Consider the following 13,586-nt stretch of genomic DNA (forward strand, 5'->3'; position numbering starts at 1 on the left):
TCTGGGCTGTGTCAGCGTCGTGTCGTCTGTGCTGTGTCAGCGCCGTGTCGTCTGGGCTGTGTCAGCGCCGTGTCGCCTGGGCTGTGTCTGCGCCGTGTCATCTGGGCTGTGTGGGCTGTGTCGGCGCCGTGTCGTCTGGGCTGTGCCAGCGCCGTGTCGTCTGGGCTGTGTCAGCGCCGTGTCGTCTGGGCTGTGTCAGCACCGTGTCGCCTGGGCTGTGTCAGCGCCGTGTCATCTGGGCTGTGTGGGCTGTGTCGGCGCCGTGTCGTCTGGGCTGTGCCAGCGCCGTGTCGTCTGGGCTGTGTCAGCGCCGTGTCGTCTGGGCTGTGTCAGCGCCGTGTCGTCTGGGCTGTGTCAGCACCGTGTCGTCTGGGCTGTGTCAGCACCGTGTCGTCTGGGCTGTGTCAGCGCCGTGTCGCCTGGGCTGTGTCAGCGCCGTGTCATCTGGGCTGTGTGGGCTGTGTCAGCGCCGTGTCATCTGGGCTGTGTGGGCTGTGTCGGCGCCGTGTCGCCTGGGCTGTGTCAGCGCCGTGTCATCTGGGCTGTGTGGGCTGTGTCGGCGCCGTGTCGTCTGTGCTGTGTCAGCACCGTGTCGTCTGGGCTGTGTCTGCGCCGTGTCGTCTGGGCTGTGTCTGCGCCGTGTCATCTGGGCTGTGTGGGCTGTGTCGGCGCCGTGTCGTCTGGGCTGTGCCGCGCCGTGTCGTCTGGGCTGTGTCAGCGCCGTGTCGGCGCCATGTCGTCTGTGCTGTGTCAGCGCTGTGTCGTCTGGGCTGTGTCGGCGTCGTGTCGTCTGTGCTGTGTCAGCGCCGTGTCGGCGCCATGTCGTCTGTGCTGTGTCAGCGCTGTGTCGTCTGGGCTGTGTCGGCGTCGTGTCGTCTGTGCTGTGTCAGCGCCGTGTCGTATTTGTCAGTGGGACATTTATGTTGCTGTGTGCGGTTCTTGTGTGGTGTCAGTAATGTCGTATACAGTATATCATACATATGTGCATGTCACCTGATTACAGCAGTACAGAGGCCAAGTAATACTCCCCTATAGTGCCAACATAATACAACCAAATAATACCCAAATAATATCCCATTTACTTATATAATACCACCATATGATGCCCCAGTAATACTCTCATAGCCTACCAATAAAATGCATTACACAAGGCCCTAATAATACCCCCATACACACATAATATCACCATATAGTGCCCTAGTAATACTTCTATAGCCTACCACCATTATACACTACACAAGGCCCAAATAGTACCCTATACACTTATATAATACCGCCATATAGTTTTCCAGTAATACATACTTTCACCCACTTGCTGCCTCTTTCTGTTCTCCTGCTACTAGCTGCAGGGGATATTACACCAAACCCTGGCCCTCCGTCTGTTGCTAACTTCTCTGCCACACACAGAAACCCCAACAATCTGATTAATGTTTCCTGCACGTCCTCTCCAGTCTCTTTTAATTGCGCGCTCTGGAACGCACGGTCGGTCCGTAACAAACTCCCCACAATCCATGATCTCTTCCTCTCTCGCTCTCTGACCTTGCTGGCCCTTACAGAAACCTGGCTTCAACCCTCGGACACTGCTTCCCCTGCTGCCCTATCCTATGGTGGACTTCACTTCTCCCATACCCCCAGACCTAATGACAGGCACGGTGGAGGAGCAGGCCTACTACTTTCTCCACAGTGCACATTTCAGGTCATTCCCCCTGTACCCTCTCTCACATTCCCCTCTTTTGAGGTTCACACTGTGACGCTTTGCGATCCACAGCGATACTAGGAAATCGCAAATGCGCCATATTTCGCAATCACAGAGACACCAGAGCCTTTACTAAAAATCTTCTCTTTTGACTAAAGGAGTAATTCACAGAGCAGAGGTGCCATTATCACCACCTTGTGACAAACCTTTCCTGCCCAGGCCAAGTTGAGTAGCCATCAATCTAGTTCTCTTATGACAGAACCTCATAAACCTGGTCTTTCTGCAGCCATAGTGTCTCCAATACCAGCAGGGGTCTCACACCTTTAGCCTGGGCAGCGAGCTTCAGAAGAAAAGGACAGATCCTTATCACACAGCTGGTTGGTACAGGAAGGAAGATGACCTGAAAGTCCCCTTCAATCCATAAGCTTCATATTTTTCCCATATTTTCCTAATATTTCATGAGTTATGGAAATGTGAAAGGAACCATCTTTTCAGAGATGGTTTTGGTTCTTCTAACCCACCTTCTAGGAAACCCGCGGGCAAATCAGAGATTCCCGCTCTGAGATATAAAGGTTCTCAGGCACCCTGTATTATCTTCTAGTCGTATTTGTTATCAGATGATGCGTAAAATTGTACTGATTATCAATATCAACTATATTTCTTGATTGGACTTACGGGATATGGAGAAATGGGCAAAGCAAAGATTCTGCCAGATTTTCTCCCTATGGGGCAAAGGACTGCCCCTGTTCCAATTACACAAGGCTGGACCTGAACGTGTCATAACCACTCCCCGCTTCAGAGTGGGTAAAAACAGTGACACACTCAGGTCCTGCGTCCTTCTTCTACCATCTGACGTCGACTACATCACGACCGCCCGCTGGACACTGGCACACCCCACCATCTTGGATTATTATACAAAGACTTTGCCTTTTACGGGACACTACCACGGTAATTCTGAACTTACAGACATTCTATTCCCTTCCACCTCTTACCTATTTCTATCCAAACCAATCTGTTCAACTGGCAGGTATATTTATCTGTCAGCTTTAATATATATATTTTTGTGTATAGTTTTAGAATAAAAACTAACGATTTCATCATTCCAGTTTTGCCCTTGTTACTTGATGACCTGATCTATGCTAAGAACTCTGTCCTCAGAAGACATACTACCAAATTGTTTTATTTTTATAAATTGTTATTTACTAGCTAGGTTGCAAATAACCGTTTCGTCCCTTTAGGATTAGCTAGCCGGGGTCTCTTCGCCCCGATTCAATACGAAGAGTGGTGGCAGCAAATTAATTTTATTTCCAGCGTGAAATCAGTAATTTTATTTTTACCGATTGTACATACAATCGCGATTGTATCCTGTCTGGGCCCACCAACCAATCTTAAACGTCTTCTGTGCTCACAGTGGATTCGCCTCCAGAAGTCTCTAGTGGAGACCTGTATGGCAACTGTGGCATAGGACGACGGGATTGGCGGGTGGTTGTCACATTGGTGGCAGCTAGTGGGATAGCAGAACCCAAAACCATGCAGAAGTCAGCTTTTGGGAGATCAGAGCACAAAGAACTGACAAGTGCAGCTTTTTGAGCAATCATAACAATAGGACAGCGGTTACTTAGTATCCTGTCCTGCGGAACTTGAGTTCCGGGTGCAAAACGGTACACATTGATAGGAATAGATTGGTTTACATTTCCCCACCTTTTCTTTGCTATATCCTATTCTTTTTCTGTTCTTTTCTGAATGTCTGATTCAGTTCCAAATTACCTAAGTTGGTCTGTCGCCGACTTACAAGCCGTGTGTGAGTCGCAAGGCATTGCCATTCTACACAAAAATCGATCACAGCTGATCAAAGCTTTGACGGAGAGAGACGGCCAAGCGATGGAGGATTCCAATCCCACGCCGGAGGCTTCGCTGCCCCTTCGTTCAACGTCACCCAGCATCACCAGCTATGGGAGTGCTGAGGTTGCTACTTCAGCTCCGGGTGATGCAGGTACCCTGGAGAACAGCATGTCCACAGCTCCTGCTAACCCTCAGCAAGGAACAAGCAGCTCTGGACTAAACTTCACTGCCTTGGGCCCTATGAGCCAGCAGTTGTTACCGGGCCTGACTGGCGCGGATTTGCGTTTATACCTGGAGATGCAGCAACAGCAGCAAAGAGAGGAGCGACAGCAGCAGTTCCAGCTTCAGATGCAGCTTGAAAGAGAGGAGCGACAGCAGCAAAGAGAGGAGCGACAGCAGCAGTTCCAGCTTCAGAGAGAAGCGCTGCAACACCAGCGTGCACTAGAACTGTCCCAAGTGAGACAGGCCGAGCGGTCTTCCTCTCCTAACACTCCTGCTGCAGGAGGCATTCCTCTACCCGTGGTCCCCAAAGCAAGGTTTCCAGTTATGGAGAAAAATGGGGACATTGATTTATATTTACGCTCGTTTGAGAGAGCGTGCCGCCAGTTCTGCATCCCTGAGGATCAGTGGGCTCTACACCTGACGCCTCAGCTGACTGGTAAAGCGCTGGATGCTTTTGCGGAACTACCCACAGACCAAGATTGCGATTATCAGACTATCAAGGATGCCATAATTGCTAAGTTCCAGTTAACCCCTGAGGTTTACCGGAGAAAGTTCCGTGCCATCCAGAAAGGATCCACAGACTCTTACGCGGATGTGGCTAGCCGCTTATGCACCACATTCCGCCAATGGACTAGAATTCTTAAAGAAAAGACTTATGCTCACCTTGAGGATTTGATGATCCATGACCAACTCCTTGCGATATGCTCTACAGATGTGAGACAGTTTGTGCTGGAGCACAAGCCCCAGTCTGTGAAAGAAGCTGCTGAGCTGGCAGACATGTTTGTCGCAACCCGGGTACCGGACATTCGCAAACCTGTGATGACGGACATCCGCAGGCCGGTGGTATCAGACATCCGCAAACCCCTGGTACCTGACAGCCGCAAAACTCTAGTACCCAACCAGGACAGAGCCATGTCCGAGAACTGGAGAGAAGGCAGGCCCGCTGGCCCTGTGAACCGTGAGACAACCAGGCCCTGGTGTGAGCTGTGTCGCAGGCCCGGTCACACCAAGCAAACCTGTTACGCAGGGAAGCCGGCCCAACCTCCTAGCACCACGACGACGCCAAGCCCTAAGGGGGCCAATGCTTCCACACCTACCTCGTCTGCTGTATTGCTGGTCGGAGGACCCGAGGTGCACAGCAGATCCCAGAATCACCAGCCTGTCACTGTGAACGGCCAGACTGTCATCGGATTCCGTGATATCGGTGCAGATGTCACCTTGGTCCGTTCACATCTTGTTACGGAGAAGAATATCCTTCCAGGAAAGTACCTCGCTCTGACCGGAGTTGGGGGCACTCGCACTCATGTTGCCCAAGCCCAAGTCACCATTGATTGGGGAATGGGACGGCAAAAGCGGGTTGTTGGGGTCCTGGATGATATTCCCGTTGCCACAGTGCTTGGCACTGATTTGGGCACCCTTGTTTCCCATTACGAATACCCTGCAAGCGCGCAGGAGGCCCAAGCAGGACTCCCTGACCAAAACCAGGTACTGTACCGCCCTTTGGGGAAACAGGGAGACGGGGACACTTTGCCTGCTATTTTTACTGTCCCTAACGCACCTAGGGAGGTATCAGATTTAAATGTACAAGCAACCGAATGTCATTTGCCGACTTCTGCACCTGTCATTGTTGATCCGAATGCGTGTGTTAGTGTTAGCAATGGTGATATAAATGATGCTGTACCTGTTCTGGCCATTACACGTTCCATGGCCAGCCGCCTGAACTCAGAACCGACCGAAGGGACCCCCTCGGTCGATTCTGACCCTCAGGCGGAAGACAATGCGAGAACGACCGTTTCATGTGATGATGATGATTGTGTCACTGCGCTGGTAGACGCTTCCAGTGTCGCCAGTAACCTGGGCTCAGATGGGGCTGCGGGGACAGAACCAGCCGTCCCTCCACCCACCTCTGACCCCAGCATTGAAGGTAACTCTCCACAGCTGACTTCATATGTCACTGGTCAGCTGGAGGAGACCGGTGGCGCTGCATTCGTGCAGGCCTTGAAGGGTGACCCTAGTCTGGAGGCCCTTAGGGCCCGAGCCTGCCAGCCTCCAGGTGAGGGAACTCCATATAAAATCTATTCGGAGAACAACCGACTGTACTGTGAAGCTGTGCAGCCTACAAAATGTGGCGCAGGTGAGAACACGAGACAGCTGGTAGTCCCTAGGGCATTTCGGGCACAGGTGCTCAAAGCAGCCCACGACATTCCACTTGCAGGACATTTGGGAATCAGAAAGACCCACAAACGTGTTCAGAACCATTTTTACTGGCCCACGATGGGAACGGACATAACTAAGTACTGCCGATCGTGTACCACTTGCCAGAGGGTTAAGAAGGCTGGAGGACCCCGCAAAGCTCCTTTGCAGCCACTGCCCGTGATCACAGAGCCCTTCCAGAGAGTGGCAGTGGATATGATTGGTCCCCTTCCCATTCCTAGCAGTTCTGGCAAGCGCTACATCTTAACGGTCGTGGACTATACCACCCGTTATCCAGAGGCGGTAGCACTGTCTTCCCTTAGGTCGGCCACGGTGGCGGACGCCTTGATCGGGATTTTCTCGCGTGTAGGTTTCCCCGCCGAGATGATCTCTGATCAGGGCTCTTGCTTCATGTCGGAGTTAATGGAAGCCCTCTGTGAGAGGATGCAAATCAAGCACACCACTTCCAGTGCGTATCACCCGCAAACCAACGGCCTTTGCGAACGTTTCAACGGAACGTTAAAGCAAATGCTGGCCACGTTCGTGGAATCGCAGGGGAAGGACTGGGAGCGGCACCTGCCTCATTTGCTGTTCGCTTACAGAGAAGTGCCACAGGAGTCCACTGGGTTCTCACCCTTTGAACTCCTATATGGACGAGACGTCCGAGGGCCCTTAAAACTGATTCGGGAGACCTGGGAGGGAAAAGGTGACCCCTCAGAAGTCTCTGTGGTTGAATATGTCCTAAAATTTCGGGACCAATAATGACGGAAAACCTTGCAAAGGCACAGGCCAAACAGAAGGCTTGGTATGATCAGCATGCCAGAGAGCGGTCATACCAAGCAGGTCAGAAGGTATACGCCCTACTCCCTGTCAGGCAGAACAAATTGCAGGCTGCCTGGGACGGGCCATACGCTATTCTGAAACAGGTGAACCCAGTCACTTACCTAGTGAGTCTCGGGGGTAAGCGACAGAAACTGTTCCACGTGAACATGTTAAAAGCACACGAGGAAAGAGAGCAGTATGTATTAGCAGTGTGTAGCCAGCTAGAACCCGAAAAGCCAGATCCACTGATAGACTTGCTAGCAGAGCTACGAGACGTGGCAGATGATTGGAACATCAACCCCCACCTCTCGTACCCACAGAAGCTTCAGCTCACCACTCTCCTGAGTGCGCACAGCGCCCCATTCTCAGGCATCCCTGGCCAAACCAACCTAGCAGCTCACCGAGTTGACACAGGGACCCACCAGCCCTTACGGCAGGGCCCCTATCGCACCTCACCCGAAGTGCAGGCTGAGATCAAACGAGAGATTGATGAGATGCTACAGTTAATGGTCATCCAGAAATCCTCTAGTCCATGGGCCACCCCGGTTGTTTTAGTCCCCAAAAAGGACAAGACAACCCGGTTCTGTGTCGACTATCGGAGACTGAATGACATCACCATAACCGATGCGTATCCCATGCCTCGAATTGATGAATTGCTGGATCAGCTGGCGTCCGCCAGCTATCTAACAATCATGGACTTGAGCCGTGGATACTGGCAGATTCCGCTTGCGCCAGAGGCGAGAGCGAAATCCGCATTCATCACCCCTTTTGGCCTCTATGAGTTTACTCGTATGCCCTTTGGGATGAAGAATGCGCCCGCCACATTTCAGCGGGCCATGAATGAACTGTTGGAAGGAATGCAAGGTTATGCCCTAGCATATCTGGACGATATAGCCATATATAGTCCAACCTGGGAAGATCACCTTGACCATCTGTCACAGGTATTGGGAAGACTGTCCGCTGCCAATCTGACCGTTAAGCCCAACAAATGTCAGATTGCCATGACAGAGGTTCAGTACCTTGGACACAGAGTAGGCAGCCAGACCCTGAAACCTCAGATAGGGAAGGTCGATGCCATTGTAGCATGGCCACGGCCTAACACCAAAAAAACAAATACAGGCATTTTTGGGAACGGCAGGGTACTATAGGAAGTTTGTTCCATCCTATAGTACTCTGGCTAAACCACTGACTGATGCCACGGGCAAAAAACAACCCAACACGGTCACATGGAACTCGGAACTAGAACAGGCATTTCGGGCCCTGAAGGAAGCGCTAGCTAGCGCTCCTGTCCTTCAAGCTCCCGACTTCTCCCGTCAGTTCCTTGTACAAACTGACGCCTCAGACCACGGTCTGGGAGCCGTCCTTAGTCAGGTGGACACAACCGGGAATGAGCACCCTGTCCTCTACCTGAGCCGAAAACTACTTCCGCGGGAAACCGCATACTGCACCACTGAGAAAGAGTGCCTAGCGATCGTATGGGCCCTACAGAAACTACAATCGTACCTATATGGACGATCCTTCATGGTCATCACAGATCACAACCCTCTCAGCTGGCTGAAACGTACTTCTGGTACCAACGGAAAACTTCTCCGCTGGAGCTTAGCGCTCCAACAGTACGATTTCACGATTCAGCACAAACCGGGAAGTCGCCATCAGAATGCTGACGGACTTTCCCGCTGTAACGAGCTCAAATAGGGAGTTGGGATTGCTTCAGTCCCAGTCTTGCTGACCACTCCTTCCCCAATCTTCCAAAGGGGGAGGTGTGACGCTTTGCGATCCACAGCGATACTAGGAAATCGCAAATGCGCCATATTTCGCAATCACAGAGACACCAGAGCCTTTACTAAAAATCTTCTCTTTTGACTAAAGGAGTAATTCACAGAGCAGAGGTCCCATTATCACCACCTTGTGACAAACCTTTCCTGCCCAGGCCAAGTTGAGTAGCCATCAATCTAGTTCTCTTATGACAGAACCTCATAAACCTGGTCTTTCTGCAGCCATAGTGTCTCCAATACCAGCAGGGGTCTCACACCTTTAGCCTGGGCAGCGAGCTTCAGAAGAAAAGGACAGATCCTTATCATACAGCTGGTTGGTACAGGAAGGAAGATGACCTGAAAGTCCCCTTCAATCCATAAGCTTCATATTTTTCCCATATTTTCCTAATATTTCATGAGTTATGGAAATGTGAAAGGAACCATCTTTTCAGAGATGGTTTTGGTTCTTCTAACCCACCTTCTAGGAAACCCGCGGGCAAATCAGAGATTCCCGCTCTGAGATATAAAGGTTCTCAGGCACCCTGTATTATCTTCTAGTCGTATTTGTTATCAGATGATGCGTAAAATTGTACTGATTATCAATATCAACTATATTTCTTGATTGGACTTACGGGATATGGAGAAATGGGCAAAGCAAAGATTCTGCCAGATTTTCTCCCTATGGGGCAAAGGACTGCCCCTGTTCCAATTACACAAGGCTGGACCTGAACGTGTCATAACCACTTCCCGCTTCAGAGTGGGTAAAAACAGTGACACACTCAGGTCCTGCGTCCTCCTTCTACCATCTGACGTCGACTACATCACGACCGCCCGCTGGACACGGGCACACCCCACCATCTTGGATTATTATACAAAGACTTTGCCTTTTACTGGACACTACCACGGTAATTCTGAACTTACAGACATTCTATTCCCTTCCACCTCTTACCTATTTCTATCCAAACCAATCTGTTCAACTGGCAGGTATATTTATCTGTCAGCTTTAATATATATATTTTTGTGTATAGTTTTAGAATAAAAAACTAATGATTTCATCATTCCAGTTTTGCCCTTGTTACCTGATGAACTGATCTATGCTAAGAACTCTGTCCTCAGAAGACATACTACCAAATTGTTTTATTTTTATAAATTGTTATTTACTAGCTAGGTTGCAAATAACCGTTTCGTCCCTTTAGGATTAGCTAGCCGGGGTCTCTTCGCCCTGATTCAATACGAAGAGTGGTGGCAGCAAATTAATTTTATTTCCAGCGTGAAATCAGTAATTTAATTTTTACCGATTGTACATACAATCGTGATTGTATCCTGTATGGGCCCACCAACCAATCTTAAACGTCTTCTGTGCTCACAGTGGATTCGCCTCCAGAAGTCTCTAGTGGAGACCTGTATGGCAACTGTGGCATAGGACGACGGGATTGGCGGGTGGTTGTCACACACACCATTAGACTCTTCCATCCATTCCCCCTGAGAGTTGCTGTTGTCTATAGTCCCCAGTCCCCAAACAATCCTCCTCCCTCCAATTCCTCCACACGCTCTCTCTCCTCTTTTGACCCTATAACACAGGAATAAGTCTCCAGGCTTCTCTCTTCTCTCGACCCACGACCTGTAGCAGTGATCCTATTCCATCACACCTCCTCCAGTCCCTCTCCCCGGCTGTCATCACTCACCTAGCTACAATTTTTTACCTCTCTGTCTCTCTTCTGGTATCTTTCCCTCCTCTTTCAAACACTCTATTATCACCCCACTACTAAAGAAACCATCTCTTGACCCGACCTGTGCTGCTAACTACAAACCTCCCCTTCATCTCTAAACTCCTTGAATATCACGTCTATTCTCGCTTAATAAGCTATCTCTCTGCAAACTCTCTTTTTGACCCCTTACAATCTGCCTTTCGCCCTCTTCACTCTACAGAAACTGCCCTTACTAAAGTGTCTAACGATCTCCTAACAGCAAAAAGAAATGGTGACTATTCTCTACTGATTCTGCTGGATCTCTCTGCAGCGTTTGATACCGTAGACCATAACCTCCTCCTCACCATGCTCCACTCAATTGGCCTTAAGGTCACTGCTCTCTCTTGGTTCTCTTCTCTCTGGCCGCTCCTTTAGTGTTTCATTCGCTGGCTCTTCTTCTTCTCCTCTTCCTCTTGATGTCGGCGTTCCTCAGGGCTCAGTACTAGGTTCCTCCGCCTCCTCATTGCCGGCCCAGCGCGCGCTCCCAGCACACAGCATCTGGACGCCACACGTGCCAGAAGCTGGGAGCAGCGCACTCTCCATCAGCGGCATCACCCACCGGTAAGTCCTCCAGCGCCATTCTCTATCCCTGTTCCCCTCTTTTCTTATCCTCTTGTATTATACCACTTCATGCCTTTCGCCCCCAGCTCTCACTTTAACCACTTAACCTTATATCATGCTTTTCGTTTTTCTGCAATCATGTCAATCACTACCCGTCTAGGTCCATTCACCCCACCTGACCAACCGCTTATACTTGTACGAGTGACGCTGTAGTGTTAATGCACCTTTGATCCTGCGTCTTTTTGGACCAATCGAGTTTGCGCAATTTAACCATTAATTAAGTATTTAACTACATATAAATTTGTATTGCAAATCAATATTAGGATTTCTTTTTACACGCACCCTACAAAATAGCCATTTATCACCAGCTATTTATTATCAGCCACGGAATCATGTGATTATAAAATCCTGTTTTTATCTCAACTGGCGCCTTTCTTATATCTTATATATATTTTTTTACAATTTATATCTATTTACTATTCATTATTTATTTATTTCATTGTATTTACGTATTTATGTACTCTTTTATCCATTCATATCTACATCAAAATCTACGTTTGAATGACCCTCCTCGTGACGGTCATATTATTACTATTATTACTATTATTATTATTATCCCTTTTATCATACATTTTGTAACCTTACGCCCATCAGTGTGTTCTTAATTTGTGTGATTGTATGTATATGTTTTTTAGACTTGAAAAAGGGGTCCGCAGAACCCCGAAATGCGTTGTCACGATAACAATAAAAAAAACCTATTGGTTTGTAAAAACTCTGGTTTCATCTCCATCTAACACCCTACTCGCGCTCTCCGTTCTGTTAGCGACTTAAGATTAATAACCTCCATAATTTGTACCTCTCACTCCCGTCTTCTAGACTTTTCTCGAGCTGCACCTACTCTCTGGAATACTCTGCCCCGGAATACTAGGTCAATCCACAACTTCTCCACCCTTAAACGTGCCTTAGGCTACTTTCACACTTGCGGCAGAGTGATCCGGCAAGACGTTCTGTCGCCGGAACTGCCTGCCAGATCCGGCAAAACGTATGCCAACTGATGGCCTTTGTAAGACTGATTAGGATCCTGATAAGTCTGAAAAATGCATTGAAATGCCGGATCCGTCTTTCCGGTGTCATCCGGAAAAAACGGATGCGGCATGGATCCGGCATTCAAGTATTTTAAATAATGCATTCCATATTTAAACTAATACATTCCTATGGAAAAAAATACCGGAGATAAAACCGTAGCATGCTGCGGTTTTATCTTTTGCCTGATCAGTCAAAAAGACTGAACTGAAGACGTCCTGATGCATCCTGATCGGATTACTCTCCATTCAAAATACATGGGGATGAAACTGAACGGTTCTTTTCCGGTATTGAGCCCCTAGGATGGAACTCTATGCCGGAAATGAAAAACGCTAGTGTGAAAGTGCCCTTAAAAACCCATCTTTTCAGGCAGGCTTATCAAGCTAGCCCAACCCTCTCCTATGGCCTAAACTCGATCCTCTAGTAGTCCCAAACCCGAAGCAGATCGGCCGGCTCCACTCCTGTCAGTTCAATAATGGCTCAAATCCTACTTATCACAATCAACTACCTGATGTGTCACCCCCAACTCCTCATAGATTGTAAGCTCCTGCGAGGAGAGCCCTGACTCCTAGTGTTTCAGTTGCATACTATCCAGTTACTTTTGTTTTGTACATAAACCCTATGAATATGGTGGCGCTATATAAATAAATTGTGTATATATATATATTAGGGATCAGCTCTCTTTCGGGGGTCATTCTCACAGATATCTTCAGGACACCAAGTTTAAGATCCAAACACGGTGCTTTATTGCGGCACATCCGTGTAAACATCAACAATAATACAAAATGATAAACACTCGCCCGTCCAGGCTCTAACTACACAAACAGATCCCTGACTCACCTAAGGCCCTGTTCACACCCTGTGAACACGTGCGGCTTTCTGAGCCAATGTCCCACAGCCTCCTGACAGTGCGCCCACTGTCTCCAGTCCAGTGTCTCTTGGGGAATCGTGGTCTCTCAGCCCTCCTGGCTTGGACCACACTGAGCCTCCAGGCCTCTGTCCACAGGCAGGGCCGGTGCAAGGATTTTTGCCGCCCTAGGCAAGATAAAAATTGCCGCCGCCCCCCCCCCCCCCTTATCAGGTGATCTGCCCATATCATGTTCCACCCCTTTCTCAGCATTTAAATTAAAAGAACGGCTATGTTTCCCTTAGGGTTAATCCAGCTTCTTGGAGCCGTCTCCCTGACAGCCGCTAGAGGTGCGTCCGCCATTCTCACTGGAAAAATTACAGTGGGAAGACGCGGAACATAGTTTTGAATGTGTGCGCATGCGCAGCTGAGAGGAGGATCGGGGAGAAGAGTTCCCAGTGCCGGCGCTGGAGAAGGGTAAGTGGCTGAAGGGGTTTTAACCCCTTCAGCCCAGTGGGAGGGGGACACGAGGGTGCCCAACTCCTAACAACTATATAGTGCCAGGAATAGGAGTTTGTTTTCACCAGTACTGCACAGTGTCTGTTCTCTGCAGGAACAGGCGATAGACACCAGTACCACTACATTAACTGTACTGGTTCTGGGACTATAGTGCCCTTTACCACCAGTACAGCACCGTGTCTGTTCTCTGCAGGAACAGGCTATAGACACCAGTACGACTACATTAACTGTACTGGTTCAGGGAATATAGTGTCCTTTACCACCAGTACTGCACAGTGTCTGTTCTCTGCAGGAACAGG

At 49.2% G+C, this 13,586-nt stretch overlaps 1 long non-coding RNA gene across 1 annotated transcript; it reads right to left on the reverse strand.

The window, feature by feature from the left end:
• Positions 1-2,337: 2,337 nt before the first annotated feature.
• Positions 2,338-11,988, reverse strand: LOC121001399. Its single transcript, XR_005779046.1, has 3 exons — positions 11,796-11,988; positions 8,620-8,626; positions 2,338-2,348 (listed from the first exon to the last, which is right to left on the reverse strand). It is a non-coding gene; the product is annotated as an uncharacterized LOC121001399 (long non-coding RNA).
• Between the last annotated feature and the right edge of the window lie 1,598 nt (positions 11,989-13,586).

This window comes from Bufo bufo, chromosome 5 (genome assembly GCF_905171765.1).
Source record: "Bufo bufo chromosome 5, aBufBuf1.1, whole genome shotgun sequence".
Classification (NCBI taxonomy): domain Eukaryota; kingdom Metazoa; phylum Chordata; class Amphibia; order Anura; family Bufonidae; genus Bufo; species Bufo bufo.